This window comes from Equus przewalskii, chromosome 1 (genome assembly GCF_037783145.1).
Source record: "Equus przewalskii isolate Varuska chromosome 1, EquPr2, whole genome shotgun sequence".
NCBI classification, from domain to species: domain Eukaryota; kingdom Metazoa; phylum Chordata; class Mammalia; order Perissodactyla; family Equidae; genus Equus; species Equus przewalskii.
This window is the reverse complement of record NC_091831.1, coordinates 66,091,549-66,110,432: the sequence shown is the minus strand read 5'-3', so window position 1 is coordinate 66,110,432 and position 18,884 is coordinate 66,091,549. Positions and strand designations below refer to the sequence as shown.

The 18,884-nt window shown below is 46.0% G+C and overlaps 1 long non-coding RNA gene across 2 annotated transcripts in view; it reads left to right on the top strand.

The window, feature by feature from the left end:
* Positions 1-16,971, top strand: part of LOC139082406 (uncharacterized) — a 40,654-nt gene extending 23,683 nt beyond the window's left edge. The window contains exon 4 of one of the 2 annotated variants that reach the window (XR_011538376.1): positions 11,565-16,971. This is a non-coding gene — a long non-coding RNA (uncharacterized lncRNA). The remainder of the gene's footprint in view (positions 1-11,564) is intronic. The other variant, XR_011538377.1, reaches the window with a different exon arrangement.
* The last annotated feature ends 1,913 nt before the right edge of the window (positions 16,972-18,884 follow it).

Sequence of the window (18,884 nt, the reverse complement as noted above, 5' to 3'; positions counted from 1 at the left end):
AGTGTATTCTAAGGGCAATACGTACGTGCTCAGGTCGGGGGGCTGTTAAAAATAAGTAATGGCTCTTATGGCCTAGGACCTGACCAGTCAGCATGGCGGCTGGCAGGTGGGCAACGGGAGGGCATCCAGGTGGCATCCAGTGGATGGATATCAGCTGGGCTCAGAGCATGATGGACTCCAAAACAAGGGTCCTCTGGCTGGTGTGCAGGAAGGCGGGGTTCTGGGAAGCCTTCCTAGAAAGGCAGAGAGTCTTGGATGAAAGTGGGCTTTGGCCAAGAGCAAGGAGAGCAAGGAACAGCAGAGGCACAGCTCGGAGACAGGAGGCCCCTGGCTGTGTATGAGACAGTAACTATGAGCTGTCTGCCCTTCTGGAGGCTCCAGTCTCCTGAGGAGGAGGGGGCAGCCTCCTGGGGCCACTGCAGAGGGCCCTCGTGAAGGGCTTTGTAAGCTGCACTGGGGAGCTTGGCCTTCCAAGCTGAGCGTGGGGATGGGAGGTGAAGCAACGGAGCAGAAGCGTTGCTTCTGGTTTTGTTTCATTTTGAGCATTAAAAAAAATATGAGCTCACCGTTATGATAAAAGGTATATAAGCCACATGAAAATTAAACATTTATGTCAGGAAATAGGTACCATAAACAAAATCAAAAGACACATGATAAATGTTGGAAGAAAAAATTTATAGTATGTATTACCTTAAATTGATAGCCTTTATCTAAAAGGAACTTTTTACAGTTGATAAGAAAAAGACAAATAACTTGATAGATAAATGGGCAAGGAAAAGCCACAAATAGCCAATAACATAAGAAGAAAAAAAGAAAGGTTCACCCTAACAAAGAATCAAAGAAATGAAAATTAAAATGACAACGAAATACCAGTTTTTAAACTTAATTGGTACAATTAAAAGTGTTGGAAGTATCCATTACTGGAGAGGGAAAATGGGCGCTCTCATATTTAGTGGGTGGGGTGTAATTAGGGCCCCATCTTGTCACTATTTAGATTTAATATGCACAAATTATTTTGATCAGAAACTCCTTTTTGGAAATCTAGCTACAAAAAAGTTATGATGTAAGAAGGTAAGGTGAGGTGTTTAAAAAACCTGAATGTTCATATGTAAGGAAATGTTTAAATAACCGAAAGTATGTCTACGCTATAGAATATTAACCAGTGGCTTGGAGGCATGCCTTTGGTAATTATTAGATGAATACAGCAGAATGTACACTATCAACTCATTGATGTTAAAAAAAGCAATATATGCTCCTTATAAAGAATTCAAGAAATTAAGAAAACTACTAAGAAAAAGGTAAACAATCACCACAAAAGGTACCCCTCAGAAATCAACACATGCAGGTATCTTGAAGAAAGCCCTCACAGGAATATAAAGGTAGCATCATACCACACGAGCTACTTTTTAATGAAAAAGTATTAGATTTAATTTTATTTTAGTTTAAAACAAGAAAAAGAAAGTAAAGTGAAATGGAAGGAATTGCTCCATTTAGAGAAATATTTCTTCAGCACGGAGATATTATTTTCTAACAGATTCCCTCTGAGGGAGCATAGAAAACATTAGGAGGTTGGAGTCAGTTTTAAAATGACATATTTTAAATTTACACAGTATCAACTGACTTCCCGCCGAGAGAGGAGGGGATCCACTCTCCCACTCTTCCTTCACCGCCCTCTTCTCGCTGCCTGATATTGCGTTATATTATTTTTACACTTTAAACCTTATAACATTTTTATTCTCTTCTGTGGGCATAATTATGTCAATTTTTAAGTCTTAGAAAAGAATTTAATGAGCTCTGTGTATAGTTTCTCCATACCTAAGTCCTTTATGTGGATGTATCTGTAAATTGACTGGTGTATGGGTCAGAATTTGCTTCCTGTGTATATAACAACAAAAAAGATTGTGGTGTAAGCAAAAGAAAAGTGTACCTCTTTTTCACATAAAATAAGCCTGAAGCAACAGTCCAGAGAGGTTTGGCAGACTCACAAATCTATTAGGCAGCCAGGCTCATGCTACCTAACTTCTCTATCATCCTTAGGGTTTAACCTTCGTCCTCGTGGTTTAAGATGGTGACTAAAACTCCAGTCATCACATCTGTCTTTTAAGCAGCAGGATGGATGAAGACTGAAGCTGGATGTCCTTCTTCCCTTTCATTAGACTTCCTGGAAGTTGCGTACACCACCTTTGCTCATACACTGTCGGCTAAAACTTCATGACTTGACCGTAACTAGCTTCAAGAGAGGCTAAGGAACGTAGTCTTCTAGGTGGGTGACAATGTGCGCAGGGAAACATTAAGAGTCTTATGATCAAAGCAGGAGGAAAAGTAGATATTGGGAAGTAATAATGACTCCACCACTGGATTTCTACCACCACTGGCTTGATTTCATCATCAAATAGCTTTCAACAATGCATCAGGAATATTATAATTCCTTCAATTCTTTCCTACTTGGAAATGTATTCCTGTGGCCTTTATTCTTGAATGACATTTTGGCCAGATATAACAATCTTGGCATACATTTTCTTTCCATCAGAATTTTGAGTATCTTCCTCCATGGTGTCCTGGAACTATGTTTTGTTACCAAGGATTTTGAGGCCAGCCTGCTTCGTTGAAGCTTATTGGTACTTGCTTTTCTCCTGAGACTCCTGAAGAATTCTTTCTTTGTCCTTAAAGTTCAACAGCATTGCCAGGCTATGTCTTGATGCTGATTTTGCTGTATCATCTCCTGCCTCCTACCCGCAAGTCCCTTGGGAATAGTGTGCTTTTTTTTTTTTTTTTTTTAAATCAGCAAATTCCATTGTTTCTCTTTTCAAGGATTAAAAAAATTTCTATTATTATATTTCTACTCCATTTATTATACTTTCTACTATGAAAGCATCAGTTATTCCAAGAGAGGATCAACTTTGTCCTCCAAATCCATTAAAATCTCACTGTCTTCTTTGATCTTCTTGTATTTTTCCTCCACATTCACTGCGCTCATCGCAAGCAGAGGGGTTGCGTGGGGCCACAGGGGTGATGGGCTGGAGAACTCCAGGGGCCCCATTCACAATACAGACCGAGATTTATAAATATGCTTCCTTGGAGCTGGAAAACCTGGCAGCACGTGCTCAGCTCTTTACTTGATGGCGGGAATTAATTTGTCATCTACATTTATTTGTTCTTAGTTTTTCATGATTTATTTATTAGTTCTGTAATGTTATTAGGATGGCTCTCATTTTGTTTCATTGGCTCTGAAACTCCATTTTCATATTGTTTTATTGCTTTTTAAAATAGCTTTACAGAAATGTAACTGACATACAATAAACTGCACATATTTAATGTGACAATTTGATAAGTTTTGACATATGAATACACCATGAAACCAATGACATAATCAATATAATGAACGTATACATCACCTCCAAAAGCTTCCTTGTACCCCTTGGTAATCTCTTTATCTCTTTGTTGGATTATTAGCTGTACCTCTTTCTTTAGCTATTTTGTTATTTTAGTCTTGTTTTTAGGATTTGAAGCACACATCTTTAACTTGTCACAGCCTGCCTTCACTTGATGGTACACCACTTCACATGTGGCGTAAGGACTTTACTACAATGTACTTCCTTTCTCCTCTCCAGTCTTGGTTCTATTATCATTTCTTTTTTGACTTTTATCATTGCTTTTTTTAATGTTACTTCTATATATGCTATAAGCCCTACAATACATTGTGATTTTTTTTTCAGGAAGGTCAGCTCTGAGCTAACATCTGCTGTCAATCCTCCTTTTTTTTTTTTTTGCTGAGGAAGATTGGCCTTGAGCGAACATCTGTACCCATCTTCCTTTGTTTTATATGTGACATTGCAATTGTTTTTGTTTTAAACAGTCAATTATCTTTTTTAAAAGACTTTTTATGTATTTTATTTATTTATCTATTTATTATTTTTTATTTTTCCTTCTTCTTCCCAAAGCCCCCCAGTACATAGTTGTGTATTCTGGTTGTGGGTCCTTCTAGTTGTGGCATGTGGGATGCCACCTCAGCATGGCCTGATGAGGGGTGCTATGTCTGCACCCAGGATCCAAACCAGCAAAACCCCAGGCTGCTGAAGCAGAGCACACGAACTTAACCACTCAGCCATGAGGCTGACCCCTCAATGATCTTTTAAATAGATCTCAGTAATTTAAAAAGTTTTTTATGTTTCCTCACATAGTTATCATTTTCAGTGTTCCTTATTTCTTTGTGTGGATCTCAATTTCTTTATGGTATCACTTCCCTTCTGTCTGAACAGTTTTCTTTCCCATTACTTGCATGATAGGCCTAGTCGTGATAAATTCCTTCGACTTCTGTCTGAAAAAGTCTTTGCCTTCATTCTGGAAGAATAGTTTTGCTAGGTATAGAATTGTAGGTTGGCAGGGCTTTTCTTTCAGAAGTTTAAAGATGTTGCTCCATCACTTTTGGCTTGCGTTGGTTCTGACCAGAAATCTGGTTGCCATCCTTATTCTTCTCTGTGTAATGCATTCTTGTCCTAACTCTGTCTGCTTTCAGAATTTCTCTTTATTGCTTATTTTAAGCCATGTTATTACCATGTGGCTGGGTGTACTTTTCTTCATGTTTATTGTCCTTAGGGTGTGTTGAGCTTCTTGGATCTTTGTGTCTATAGTTTTTATCAAATTTGGAAAAGTTTTGAGCATTACTTTTTCAGATATCTTCCCTCTGTTTCCTTATCAGACTCCAATTACATATCTATTAGGTTACTTGAGTTAGTCCCACAGCTTAATCTCGCTTTGTTTATTTATTTTTGTTTGATTTCTTCATGTTTATTTTTGGATAGTTTCTATGCTATATTTAAAGTTTATGAATCTTATTTTTCTGTGATGATTTATCTGTTGCTAATCCCATCTAGATTACCTTTCATCTTAGACAGCATAGTTTTCCTCTTCAGGGTTTTGATTTTGGTCTTTATACCCCAGTCTCCATAACTCTTCCCTTCAGCTTTTTAACATACGGAATGCAGTTATCATGACTGTTTAATGTCTTTGTGTTTTAATTATACTGTATCATTTATAGGTCAGTTTAATTGATCAAATTTTCTCCTTATTAGGAATTATCTTTTCCAACATTTTCTACTGGATGTCAGACATTTTGAATTTTTATCTTATTGGATGCTCAATTGATTTGTATTCCTGTATATATTGTTGAACCTTGTTCTGGGATGCACTTAAGTTTCAGAAACCCTCAGTCCCTTTGTATCTTGCCTTTAGGCTTTGTTAGGTATGACCAGAATAACATTTAGTCTTGAGCTAATTTTGCCCCACTAACTACCAAAAGCAAAATCCTTTTAAGTACTCTGTTTAATGCCTACGGGTTCTGCCTGGTGAGGACAGGATCTACTCCCACCCTGTCTGAGCACCTGCAAGTGTTGTTGCCTGGAAACTCTCCAGGCAGTACTCTCGGGCAATTGTCAGGCTTATCTCATTTGTTTCCTATCTTTTAGAGATCACCATCCTTTGTTGCCTGTCCCATGTCTTGAAAGCTGTTGTTTCACATATTTTGTCTGTTTTCTTGGTTGTTTCAGGTAATGGTAAATATGGCCCCTATTTCTTCATCTAGGCTGGAAGTGGAAGTTGTTATTCTCTTGTTTAATCATCTATTCTTTAGGTTCTCATTTTGATACCTTTAATTTATTTTTTATCAAGTTTTATTATAATGGGGAAATGTTCCTCTGTTATTCAGGTTTGTTTTTTTCCAGACTGGGTTCCTTATCTGGTTCTTATTTTTCTTTTCTTTTTTTTCCTGAACAGTGTTAGCATGGTTGTCATGCTAATTATTTTAATCTTGTTTATACCTAACAGAGAAACTGCTGTTCTTGACTATGAAATACTGAGTGGATTTGCTTAACAATGTTCCCACTTTAACTGAAACATATTTACCTTTCTCTCAGAACTACATTTTAAGGCTTAGGGGTTTTACTGTATCAACCATTCTGTAGCTGGGAGTGCAAAGGAAGGCAGACAGATTTAAGGAAGAAAAAACTTTCAATTTTACCAATGGGGTCATGTGATTTTTAGAAAATATTCAGGGAATGAAGACAAAAACACCATGAAGGCAGGGACTTTTTGGTGAGTTTTGTTTACTGTTGTATCCTTGGCCCCTAGAACAGTGCCTGGCACATGGTAGATTTTCCATAACTAAGATGTGAAGGAATAAGTGAATTTCACTTATTGACTCCCTGTTTTATTCCAACTACCCGCCTCTAGGAGGATCCAACTCTCTTGGGAAATAGGGTAGGTAGAGCATCTAAGCATCAGACTGAAACAAGTGTTCTCTCTGCAGTGAAGCCGACTGGCAAGGGGCCCCTGGACCAAAGTTCTTTCAGGCAGCAATGCCAATCAATAGAATGGGTAGGACTGTGTGGATGTGTGGCCACATGACATAACCTAGGCTGTTTTGAACCTAAGTCAGTGGAAGAAATCACAGCCTCTTGAGTGCAAAGATCCCTTTTAAGCTGAACATAGCTGTCAGATGACCCCCCTCTGACTCCTTCTTTGTCCACAGCACAGACGTTTCCCCAGCTCCTAAGGTAGAACAAATTAGACGACACGTTGCTCCACATCCAAGTCCCAATAACTGCACTTACATGTCATTTTCCTCATTGAGATATTCTATTACAAGATGGGGAGATGGGGGGAGCTCATGCACAGACCAGCCTCTGATGGAATCCCTGCTTCATTTGGTCAAAATCCATCAGGTTCTCAGCTCGCCTCACTTGTGAGGCGGCAAGGAGGTAAATGGTCTGCAGCAATTCCCTCCTTGTCCTGTCTATACGTCCTCAAGGTCTGGTGGCCTGTATAGTTCCACCAAGTTTACTCATGCCAGTTAGTCCGCGTTTATTCACCATTGTGATATGTTACCCCTTCAACAGAATTCATTTCCTTTTGACCACCCTTGCCCACTCATGAACATCATTTATGCACCATAAATATTGCAGAGCCTCCTGACTCCAGTGCAGTGTTTGCTCCAACAAGTTGGAGCCCCTTAGCCTCTTTCTGGGGTGAGGGGCTCAGGATGGCCACCAGCACCATTGTCCAGTCTCAGCCATGGTGTCTGGGAGTCCTGAGACAGGCTGTCCCATGAACGAGGAAGAAGGAAGGGCACGAATGGTGAGGTCCTTGGAGACTCCCAGTTAACCATGTGGGCTTGACCCTAACTGATTTTGGGGGGCGTCTGCCAGAAGTCATGATGGGGCCAGGACACTTGGCTAGAGAAGCCACACTGTGCAAAGGCAGAAAGCCATTGGCAGGTCTCTAATGAGATGCGTCCGGGAGAAGTGCCGTGAGTTCCAAGTTTACCAATATCCGAAACGGAGAGGAATGACAGGATGTTCACAGAAGAGCAATAAAAATGATGGAGCCTCTACAGAGAGTGATTTATGACAAAGGCTCTGGGAGCTAAGTACGTTTTATTGTGGCCTGGCAGAGCAAGGGAGGGAAGGGCTGGGGTGGCGGGGGGAGTGGGCGGTGGTGGATTCTCTGCAGAACCAAGCATGGGAGAGCGGTAGGAATGGAGGTGGACTTTGAAGGAAGGCAAAGGCACTGGGAAACAAGGAGAAGGAATCTGGAGAAAGGGAGGGAAAATGTAGAGAAGGAGAGGGAATATTGGGGGAAATCTACGAGGACCCCTGTGCAGCTGCAAAGGCCTTAGAACTTGAGGGGCAGCGGGGGAAGGCTTGAGGTTGCAGTCAGTGGTGTCATTCAAATGCTCATCACTTCTCTGTCAAGCTAAGAGCTGGGGTCTTCCCCATAGCACCTTCCCAATTGACTATAGGAGATCTCTGCATCTCCCTTCACTGCCTGCAAGGACAGTTAGCTGGATGCGCTGCCTCCCTGTGGCTGCAGCCTTCCTGGGATTCCAGCATCTGGCACAGGGCTTGGCATAGAGTTAGGTGCTCCAGGAAGACTAAGTCAAATCCCTAAATTTGGGGTAGAAAGGGCTGTTCTGGCACAAGGTAGTTTAGAGCTGATTAAATGGTCCTCGGGAAGCCCCTGCCTCAGTGCCTCCCTTTATTCCTGCCCAAGGAGGCCTCTGGCTGCAGAAATCTCTTTACGTTGTGTTTAATAGAAGCATTGGCCCGTGGGAAATGATGCTCTGGGGCAGAGGACTGAGCCTTGGAGTAGAAGTATGAGGTTGAACTGTTAGACAGGTGTCTCCAATTCCACTTCCAAAATTACAGTGTAAAGCTCTTCAAAGAAGAGATGAAATAAGGATAATCATAATAGTCATGGTGAGGTCCTACATTTCTGTGCCACTTATAGGTCGCAGAAAGCTTTCACATCCATTAACCGTTTGCCCTCGTAGCATCCTTGCCTCTCTCAGTGGGTTGTCAGGAAAATCAAAGGTTTCCCCCAGGAACCGAGACTACAGGCATGCCCCACTTTAGGCAAATCCTGCTGTGAGCATTTAGGTGAAGAAAGCCTGCTTCGTGGAGGCATTTAACGAAATTATTCTAATGGTGGGTTGCCCCAGCATGAGAAGAAATAAGAAGCCATTTACCAGAATGCTCGATTGATTGACACATATCTTGTTCAGGACCAGCTGCATGCCTTTAGTATCTAACATGTGCTGAGTGTGGCTATTTGTTTTGGGAGGTGTGAGAATGAATCTGATATGGTCAATCCCCAGAGAGGAGACCTCTTTACATCTTTGGGTTTGTTCTCCAGTCCCTTCTCTGCACACACATTTATCTCAGGAACTGCCTGTCATACCTGAGACGGCCAGGACTGCATCAGAACTGCCCACCCCTACCCCAGACTTGGTTTGAACTCTTCTCCGACACCTTAGGTTTAGATCTGACAAAGAAAGGCAGTTTCTCCACAGTGCAGAGAGCTGTCAGATGTAATGCCTGGTGGCTGTCGGGGGCCATGCTTGCTGCCCTGTGGAGAGAGCCAGTCTTCACTGCGGAGAAAGACCCAGACACAGGAAAGGAGAGGCAAGGGAGCTGGAGAGAGGCCCAGTGCCATCTGGGGCCCCAGTTCTGAATCTCTTGACCCAACCATTCCTGAAGTTGGGTTATTCAACTTGGCAATTGGTTATGCAATCACTCCGCCCCTGAGCCCTTTTAATTTAAGCTTGTTCAAGTTATATTTTTTTCACTTGCAATCGAAAGAATTGCTAATACAATCTTTTGCTGGAAAAGACAAGATGTACATTCATAGCTCCTTTGATATTTGCAAAGGCTGTTAAATGTGGTGGTTGAGAGTTGGGGTTCAAATATCTGAAATAGCAAAGATTGGAAATACCCAAACGCCAACCACAAAGAGATCAGTTAGCTAAATTTTGGTTTGTATCCATACAAGAAAGTACAATGCAGCTGCGGAAAAAAAATGAGTAGCTTTCTATTCTGATAAAGAAAGAGCTCTAAGCCATTTCAAGTTAAAAAAGTAAGGAGTGCTGTGAGGTACCACTACATGCCTATTAGAATGGCTAAAATAAAAATATTGACAATACCAGGTGCTGGTGAGGATGCGGAGCAACAGGAATTGTCATACTTTGCTGGTGGGAAGGCAAAATGGAACAGCTACTCTGGAACACAGTTTGTCAGTTTCTTACAGAGTTAAACATATACAAGCTATATGACCCAGCCATTCCATCCCTGGGTATTCACCCAAGAAAAATGAAAGCTTATGCTCATACAAAAAATCCATACACAAATGTCGATAACAGCTTTATTTGAATTAGCTAAAGAATGAAAACAACCCAAGGGTCTTCCACCAGGTGAGTGGATGAACAAACTGTGCTACATTCATACAATGAAATACTACTCATCAAGGAAAAGGAATAAACTACTGACACTGGCAACATGTTGGATGATCTCAAGGGTGTTATGCTGAAGGACAAAAGCCGGTCTCAGAGGTTACATACTGTGGATTCCATCTATTATTTGCTACTCTCAAAGTGACAAACTGCGGTGATGGAGAACAGCCTAGTGGTTCCAGGGGCTTGGTTAGGAGAGGAGTGTAACCGTAAAGTGATAGTGTGTGGAATTTTCTTTGTGGTAGTGGAACAGTCCTGAATCCTGATTGAGGTGGTGGTTACACAAATCTATACATGTCATAAAACTTCGTGGAGCTATTTACCAAAAGCCTAAAAACGTAGTGCAGGTAATCTGGTAAAGTCCAAACAAGGTCTGCACGCGACTGCATGCGCCGCAGTCCGTGTCCTCGGCGGCTAGCTGTCCTCCGGTTCTTTAAGATCTTGTCATCAAGGGAAGCGGGGCGAAGGGTGCAGGGGCATTCTCTGTACTATTTTTGCAGTTTCTACGTGGGTCTAAAATTATTTAAAAACAGCACAAAAAAACAAGGTGTGGAGCAACATGTGTAATATCTGACCTTTCATATAAAAGGGCAGGGATAAAGTTTGTGTTTGTATTTGCTTGTGTGCTTCTACCTCTGCAAGTTCAAACAAGAGACTTGGGAGCATGGTTATTGAGAGCAGGGTGCTTGAAGGTGCAGGACAACGGCGTGAAGGGGGCTTCACTCTGCAAAGGTGACGCTTCCTGGGCTTTGAATCATGTTTATGTTTTCTTAAAAATTAAGAAAAGATGAACATGAGTTTTAGAGCTATGCGTAGCATTGTTTGAATTACAGTTCCAGTATTTACTGGCTGTGTTAGTTTTTACAACCGAGCTTGCCTCTCTGTGCCTCAGTTTCCATATTTGTAAAATGGAGCCTCTAATAGTAGAATGTAGCCCGTAGAGTTGTTAAGATTAGACAATCCAAAGTACCCAAGATGCTCAGCACCGCTTCCACCTGGAAATACAGTGGTTTGTATTCTTTTCGTATCTCCATTTTGTAGAGCTGGAAACTGAAGCAGACAGGGATAGAAGGGCTGGTACAAGCTCACACATTAGTAAACACTGGAGCTTGAACTCAAGTCAGGTCTGTCTTACTCCAAAGCCCAGGTTCTTGACCTTGACACTTGCCTGCCTCCATTTCCCACATGTGTGGTTCCTTCTCTGCGTTTCCAGCTGGGAGAAGGAGGGAGGAAAGGAAGGTAACCAGCCTCTAGCACAAATGTGCTGTTCCCTCCAATCTCTTGCTTGTATCCAGATAACAACCAGATATTACCCTCTCGGCAAGCAGCTGCCTTGGGATGGGGTGAGTTGTGGCCATGGCCTTAGCCAGGTGCTGGGCTGCAAGGGTCAGTATCCCCAGAGTGGGTCCACCTTAGAGCCCAACAGCAGAGATAGAGTACCCATGGGGCCCGGCTCCAGCACAAGGTTTAATAGAATAAATTAATTTCACATTCTAAATGGCAATTTCTGCTTTATGCTATATGAAGGCCTTTCCCAGTGCATCTCGAGCTGAGTGCATGCTGGGGCGATGGTGGCCCTGGCCCTCTCCTCGGGAAGTGAGAGTTGGAGAATTGCACTGCTGCAGAACTCGCCCCAGGATGGGGGCGGGCAGAGGCTTGGCCCCCAAAGTGTGAGCAGTGAGTGCTCTCAGAGAGGGGCAGGGGGCCCAGGGAGGAGTCACAGGGGCTCCCACCTCACACAGCCCGACTCCTCACTCGCGGTCTGGCTTGGCTTCTCTTTCAGGGTTTGGTCTGTGCAAATCATTTCCTCCTGCTAGACTTCCGGTCCCTCATCTGAACCACGGCTGCCACGGACTCTACGCTCTTCTGCTTCTAACCCTCCATGATGCTGACCTCAGCTTCGGAACCTGGAAACATGGCCAAGGGAATGGAGGGAACATGGGGTTGGACTGGATGCATGTGTCAGGTTTTGAATTAAGGACTGTTGAGGTGGAACGGAGAGAATGAGCAAAAGTAGAGGGGTTTAAAAGTGCATGAGGTTTATTCATTCATTCAACAAATGTGGTTTGAGCTGCTGCTTTGTGGGCCCTTTTCTTAGTTGCTCTGGATACAGGGGTGTATAATCCACGAAGATAAGGATGGTGCCTGTGGTGAGGGTTGCAGAGAGAAAAGCAGTGGGAGAGAGGGAGCCAAGAGGCAGAAGGGCAGGGAGGCTCCCCTCTCCCTGGGAGGAGAGACGTCCAGACCTGCCATCCACCTGAGGGAAGAGACTGTTTTCAGGTGTAGAGGTTTCAAGATGGTGGCCCATGGATGAAATTCCAGCATAGGTCTGTTTTGTTTGTCCCCATAAAGTGTGTTAAAATTATAATAAGCTTTTAGCTATAAAAATAGAAAGCTTTTATATAGAAACCTAGAATTCTGCTCTTACAGACCCACTAGCCCAGGCAGTACTTCCATGTAACAACGATTGGCTGAGGCTGGGTTGAGGTTGCCCCTTGAGGGAGTGAGCTCCTCAGCTCCTCAGTCTCCACCATTCCCTATTGTGGCCCCAGCCTGCAAGCCCCACTTATTTATTTTACCTTCCCGACTTTACTGACATCTGCGTTTGTGACTGCTGGTCTGGTTTGTGCTATAAAAGGCTGACCAGCCTGGTGGTTGGATCCGTTCTGGGCCAGGTGGACGGAGGCCCGCCACAGGAACCCACACCCTGGGAGCCACTTTGTGCTTCTGACCACCGCAAACACTGTCTGCGGTGAGGTTGACAAGTTGGGAATCAGCCCTCCAGGCCCAAAGGCTTCTCCTTGGCAGAAGCAGAAGCCAATTCAAATTGTTTTTCTTTTTTTCTTTGCTCATCTGAAAAGTCCTCCAAGATCCTCCTTCTTATTAACAACCTGCACACCATGCTGTGCTTAAAGTTCAGAGCGCCATAGGCTATGGAGCCATAATTAATCTCAGTCCCTGAGTTCTAGAACACTTAGAGCAGTTATAATTTGCTGTTGGAAAACCAATTTGGGGAAGCAGTGGTGTTCTCACCCTTGATCATGGCTCCACTGAATGCCACTTCCTGTCCACGTGCTGCCTGCTGGGAGAGCAAGACCTTTCCTCTCTGCACCTCTGGGAGGTGACACAGAGTGTAGAAGGTGGGAGGACAGAAGAGGGAGTTGGTGAGCTACCCGTGGGGACATGGGCTTCCAGGACCACTGCCGGCACTGCCTCTGAGCTGGTTTGGTCACCCTGCATCAGGTGCCTCTTATTTTCCAATTTAGTCCAATTTTACAACCCCCGTCCACATACCTTCCATGTCTTAGGCACTGTCTGGTTGGGGCAGATGCCAAGTCGTGTTCTCTCTCTTCTGCCCTCACCACTTTCCTGGCCTGTCCCTGCTGCCCTGGGCCACACTCAAGATTTCTGCTCCACGCATGGAAGTTCTCTTTTTTCTCCTCATTTCTTTTTTTTGCTCAAGGCCAGATTGTCATATCATTGAAATCACTCACAGTTGAAATCAGTCACAGCAGACAAGGGTAAAACGTCACGGCTCCAGTGAAATGCACACACTGACATAGGGTAGGGTCACACACTGCCGGCTACCACTGTGTGTGTTTATAGGTTTGTCTGTCCTGCTGCCTGTGCCATCTGCAGCCAGGAGCCATGTCCCATTTGTCCACTGGCCCCAGAACCTGGCGAGAGGCACCACACAGAGCAGGCAGGTAGTAAGTGTCCACAGGGGTGGTTAGCTTAACAGCAATATAGACACACTAGAGAGTGTGAAAATAGAAATACTTATAGGGAAATAAGCCAATAATGGCCTGCCTTCATTCATTAATTATTTATTATTCACTCATTCAACCAGTCCTCACAGGCACTGGGACCTGTGCTCAGTCTTGGGGATATTGAAATGAAAATATCTTTGTTTCTGACTCCAGCTTAAAGGTATCCTAAGTGAGAGGCTCATTTAGGGCATTCTGGGGGTGCATAGGAGGGACCCCTGACTGGTGTAGGAAAGCATTCTGGAGGAGGTGATATTTGAGCAAGCCCTGGATTATTCTGTGCTTATCTCCAGCACCTCACTTAAAAGTTGCTCTAGGTTTGTCCACTTATGTGTTTGTGTCTCCAGAGAGGGTGAGGGCCCCTTTAGAGAAGGGACCCTGTCCTAGTTACCCTCGAATTCTCATCACCTAGAACAGTGCCTGGGCCATGGGATAAGGTTTGGTGCATACTCGTGGGATGAATGAATGAAAGAGCATTTTCCAGGTAAGGAGGGTGGAACAGGGATTCCAGGCAGAAGGACAGCCCAGATGGGTGGAAGGATAGTGCTGGGAGGTTACTACCAAGCTAGGAGCCCAGAGAGCAGGGTTGAGAGGGAAGGCAGAGGGCACTGGGAGAGTAGAGGGGCATAGACACAAAGAACAGCTTCCTGCGCTTAGACTTGGGCCACAAACTGATGCCTCCAGGAGCAGGGCAGACAATAGAAATGCATGAAGGAGGCAGGAGTAAGACCCTGAAGACTGGCGGGGTTCACGGAGAACTGAATAGTGTGCCTCACCAACAGCATTGGAATGCAACATTAAAGAAAATGCTGTTAGCCAAACGAAACATTCAGGCCCTTGGGTCACAAGTTTGCAACTTCCTACCCCCACTGCCAGGTACTATACAGAAGGTTGTGTGGAATTGTGGGAAAAGTCCTGCCTTGGATTTCTGGAGAAGTGGGAGCAAATCCCAGCTTGGCCCCTTGCTGGCTGTGAGGCTTTGTCCAAGCCTCTTCCCCTCTCTGCCCCTCGCTTTGCTCATCTGCTAGCTTACCCGCCCTGCCCACCTGTCAGGCCGAATGAGATGATGGACACGCAGTGCTCTGTAGTTACTAAAGCCCCGGCACGTGCAGAGGCTTTCGTTCTAAGCATGATGCGAGGGGATGTCTAGGTTCCTTGTGGAAAGAGGGGGACTGTAGTGGGAGCCTTACAGGTGGTCTGAAACCTCTCATGGAAGGTGGGTTCTGTGAGAGCAGGACATGCCCCTGCTTAGAGTGGAGAAGGGAAGTTCATGCAGCTGGAGGGACCAGGGTGCAGATAGTGGCTGGGGTGGCCAGAGAGGAGATTCTGGAAGAGTCAGAGTTGCTAAGAGAGGATGGAAGTAGGGAGGTGGACACTCAGTCGGGGAGGTGGCCTGAAGCTTCCCGGCTTGATTACCTGGGACCTGGCCAGAGTAAGAAGAGTATCTAAAACAAGGCCCGGCAGAGGGTGGCTGGGGTGAGGATGTCCATGGGCCTGGGACAAAGGGTTGGGTTGGAATTCTCAGCAACACCTCAGCACGGCACACAGCCAGACACAGAGATTCTGTCACCCACTGGGATCTGGACCCAGGGCCCCTTCCCCATCTGGGTGACTGTCTGGTCCTCTCTGGGGCCTTGGGGAACACTCAGTGTGGCCCAAGACTGTCTGTGGACACTGTTAAGTGAGCATCATTAGGAGGAGGTTTCCCTGCCTCAAGGAGAGCCAAGGATCCTGGGAGGCATCTGTGCTGAGAGGGCCCTGCAGCCGTTTCCAGGCCTCTCATTTTGCCGGTCCAGAGGGAGTAAGGGACTTGCCCAGGGTCTTCCGTCTCCTTGTCTTTGGAATCTTGCAGGCCTTGGTTGTGCTGGAATTCTCCCTTTAATTCTGAAGCATCAGGAATAGAAGATTCAGAGCATCTCAGGGCTGAAGGGACCTTAAAGTTGATGAAGTCCACCTGTGGTTCCCCCCCCACTCCCACCTGCAGATCTGCTTCCCCTCGTCTCTGTGGCGTAGGACTCCCTGCTGCCAGGCCCCACCAAGCCTGAGGTGTCCTCACTAGCTACAGAGATTTGGGAGGGCAGAGCAAGCCCCAGGTCCCAGGGTCATCACAGCGCGCTCACTGGAGACTCAGCCTCGTGCCCTGCCCACTACTGCACCCCAGCACCTGTGGTGGTGCCAGCACATGGTGGGTGCTCCACAAATCCTGCTGAACAAATGAAGAACTTGTTTCGAGCCCCAGGGAGAGCCAGGACACGGACTGGCAGGCTCTGTGTCCAGGGGCCCACGAGCAGTTAGACATACTCCATGGGCACCTACTGCAGGCAGCAGTAGGCTGGAGGCCAGGGCCACCCTGGTCACCAGGGTAGATCTGGTCCTGCACCCAGGGAGTGCACTGTGCAATGGAGGAGGCAGACAGAGAAGGGGAGCAGAGCCCTGTGCTCACCTGTGGCTGGAGAACCTCTAGCTGCCCTGCTCCCTGGAGCTCCCTGGGGGCTTTCTGAGCCTCCACCCTAGGGACGCCGCTCCCTCTTCATCTTGCCTTGTCTTCCTGCAGCTCCCCCCTCACTCTCCAAGCCCTGGCTCAAACAGCACCTCTTCTGGGAAGGCCTCCTTCACCCCCTTTCCAATCAGGCTCACTCTTGGACCAGCTCTATTCTTTCTCATCAGCTGTACTTAGGGGCTCTGTGCTTATGGAGCATCTACTGGATCCAAAGCCATTTGCTTGGATGCGTGGTTGTTGAGTGAATTCCTGATCTGTTAGCACTTGGGAAAACATTCCCCTCTCTTTCGTGGAAAGTGTAAATGGGGCATTAAAGGACTTGGCCCTGCTCAGTGTTCCCTGTCCCCACCCTCTGGTGGCACAGGGCTCTGGCACACAGCTGGAGGCACCACTTTGCTAACATTAAAGTACTTTTGAATGTGTGCCAGACACTGCTTGGCCCTGTGCATTATCTTGTTTTATTGTCCCCACAGCCCTCTGATCTGAGGTACCATTATCATCCTCATTATACAGTAGTCCCCCTTACCCGCAGGAAACTCACTCCAAGACCTCCAGAGGATGCCTGAAGCCACAGACAGTACTGAATTCTAGCCAGTTAAGTGCCACATGATGGTGTTTCAACAGCATACCTCATACATGACTGTGCTCCCATAAGATTAGCCCTACACGGCCACACGGTGCAGTGGGCTGTACCAGCCAGGTTTGCGTGACTGCGCTCTATGATGGTTGCACAACAAGGAAACCACCTAATGATGCATTGCTCAGAGGATGTCCGCGTTGTTAATTGATGCATGACTGTATATACTGTTTTTTCCTATACATAGTGATGATAAAGTTTAATTTATAAATTAGGCACAGTAAGAGATTAACAACAACTAATAATAAAGTAAAACGATGATAACAATATACTGTAATAAAAGTTATGGGAATGTGATCTTTCTCTCTCTCAAATGTCCTATTGTTCTGTACTCGCCCTTCTTCTTCTGGGGGTCTTTGGACTTGCCCGGGCCCTGGTGTAGCTCCCTAGGGAGCTTTCTGGGCTGCTCCATCCCTTGTAGCTTCTTTGGTCCTCAAGGATGTCATCACAGGTGGGCCCTCTGATTTATACTGCTCTTCCCTTGTACCCTGCATGTGGGTCAGTCTTGGTCCTCTGGCCTCCACACTCGCTGAGGTCAGGGGCTGAGCCTAGGCACACAGCTGGCACTTACTAAAGACATGTGTCTTTATCATGTCCTCATCCCCACACACAGCCACCTGCATTTTCCCCTTTAGGGCTGATGGTTTACTCATTGTCCATTCTAACCAGTGTCCCTCCTAAATAGCCGCCAAAGAGCTGGCGTGGTCAGTGGGGAAGGCGGGAGGCCGAGGGCTTAAGTCTCAGCAATGCCACTGCCTGGCCATGGGACTTTGCCTCTGGGGTCCGCAGATGCCCCATCTCTGAACAGGGGTCATCAGCCACGCTCTTCAGGATATGGTGGGAGCTTGAGGAAATGCAGATGTGACTCTGCGTCTCAGTTTTGCTGAGCTGCCCAAGGCTGGGAACCAGGCAAACGATGCTGAGTACCCCCGATCCCAGAGGAGACATGTGAACAGCCAGTGGAGCTTCAGGAGACACAGGTGACAGCAGGTTTTGTGACCTTAGCTCAACACTCACCTCCAGAAGGGATGGGAAAGAGGACAATGGAAGAGTTCTCTTGGAGGGCAGGGTGGGGGTGCTGGGTGTGGTCTTCTCCCCTCACCTCCCGCTGAGCGAGACGCTTCCAACCCCGTGTTAGTGAAGGCTTTCTAGAGAGACAGAGCCAAGAGGATGTAGATACATAGAGCTCTATCTATCTAGTTAGCTAATCTATTAATTATCTATCATCTGTCTACTTATCTACAGAAAGAGATATAAAAGGAGATTTATTATGGGAATAGGCTCACGTGATTATGGAGGCTGAGATACGCCACAGTATATTGGCCGGACACTGGAGACCCAGGAAACCTGGTGGTACAATTTAGTTAGAGTCTGAAGGCCTGAGAACCATGGTGCAGCTCCCAGACTGAGGTCGAAGGCCTCAGATTTGTGGAACGGGTACTGGTGTAAGCCCTGGAATCTGAAGGCCCAAGAACCAGGAGCTCTGATGTCCAAGGGCAGGAGAAGATGGGCATCCCAGCTCAAGAAGAGAGCTTCATCTGCGTTTTTGTTATATTCCAGCCCTCAAGGAATTGGATGCTGCCTGCCCACACCGGTGATGGCGGGTCCTCCTTATTCAGTCTACTGACTCAAATGTTAATCTCTTCTGGAAACACCCTCTTCTGGACTTACCCAGAAATAATGTTTTACCAGCGATTGGGGTCCCTTAACCCAGCCAAGTTGATGTATGAAATAAGTCTTCACAGAGGGCTTGACAAGAGTGTCCCAAAGTTTGGGAAACAGTGCTAGGCATCTGCTCCATGCCCAAGAAGTCTGAAGGGGAGCAGCTATGGCTAGAAGGGTCTGAGGCAGCAGAAGCGGCAATGAGGCACACACGGAAGGGGAGGGACTTCTCGTGCCAGCAAGGTGCAGGCGAGCCACAGTGTTCTAGGGGCTGGCTGTGGACCTGCTTCAGAGAAGCAGGGCTAGAGGCGCAGTGTGACCTCAACAGGAGCCTCGGATGCCCGGGGCTAAGGAAGTATCTGCGGGTGATCAGCCAGAGCCCAGACTCTGGGGACTCATCTGAGAACCCATGACAGCCCCGCCTGAGAAAGAGCCGGATTTTATCCACAACCCCAGAGAGGACAACGCCAGGCCCAGTTACCCTGCTGCAGGACGCAGGACATCCTGTCCTTGAATGCCGTCTCCCTCCAGGCCTCA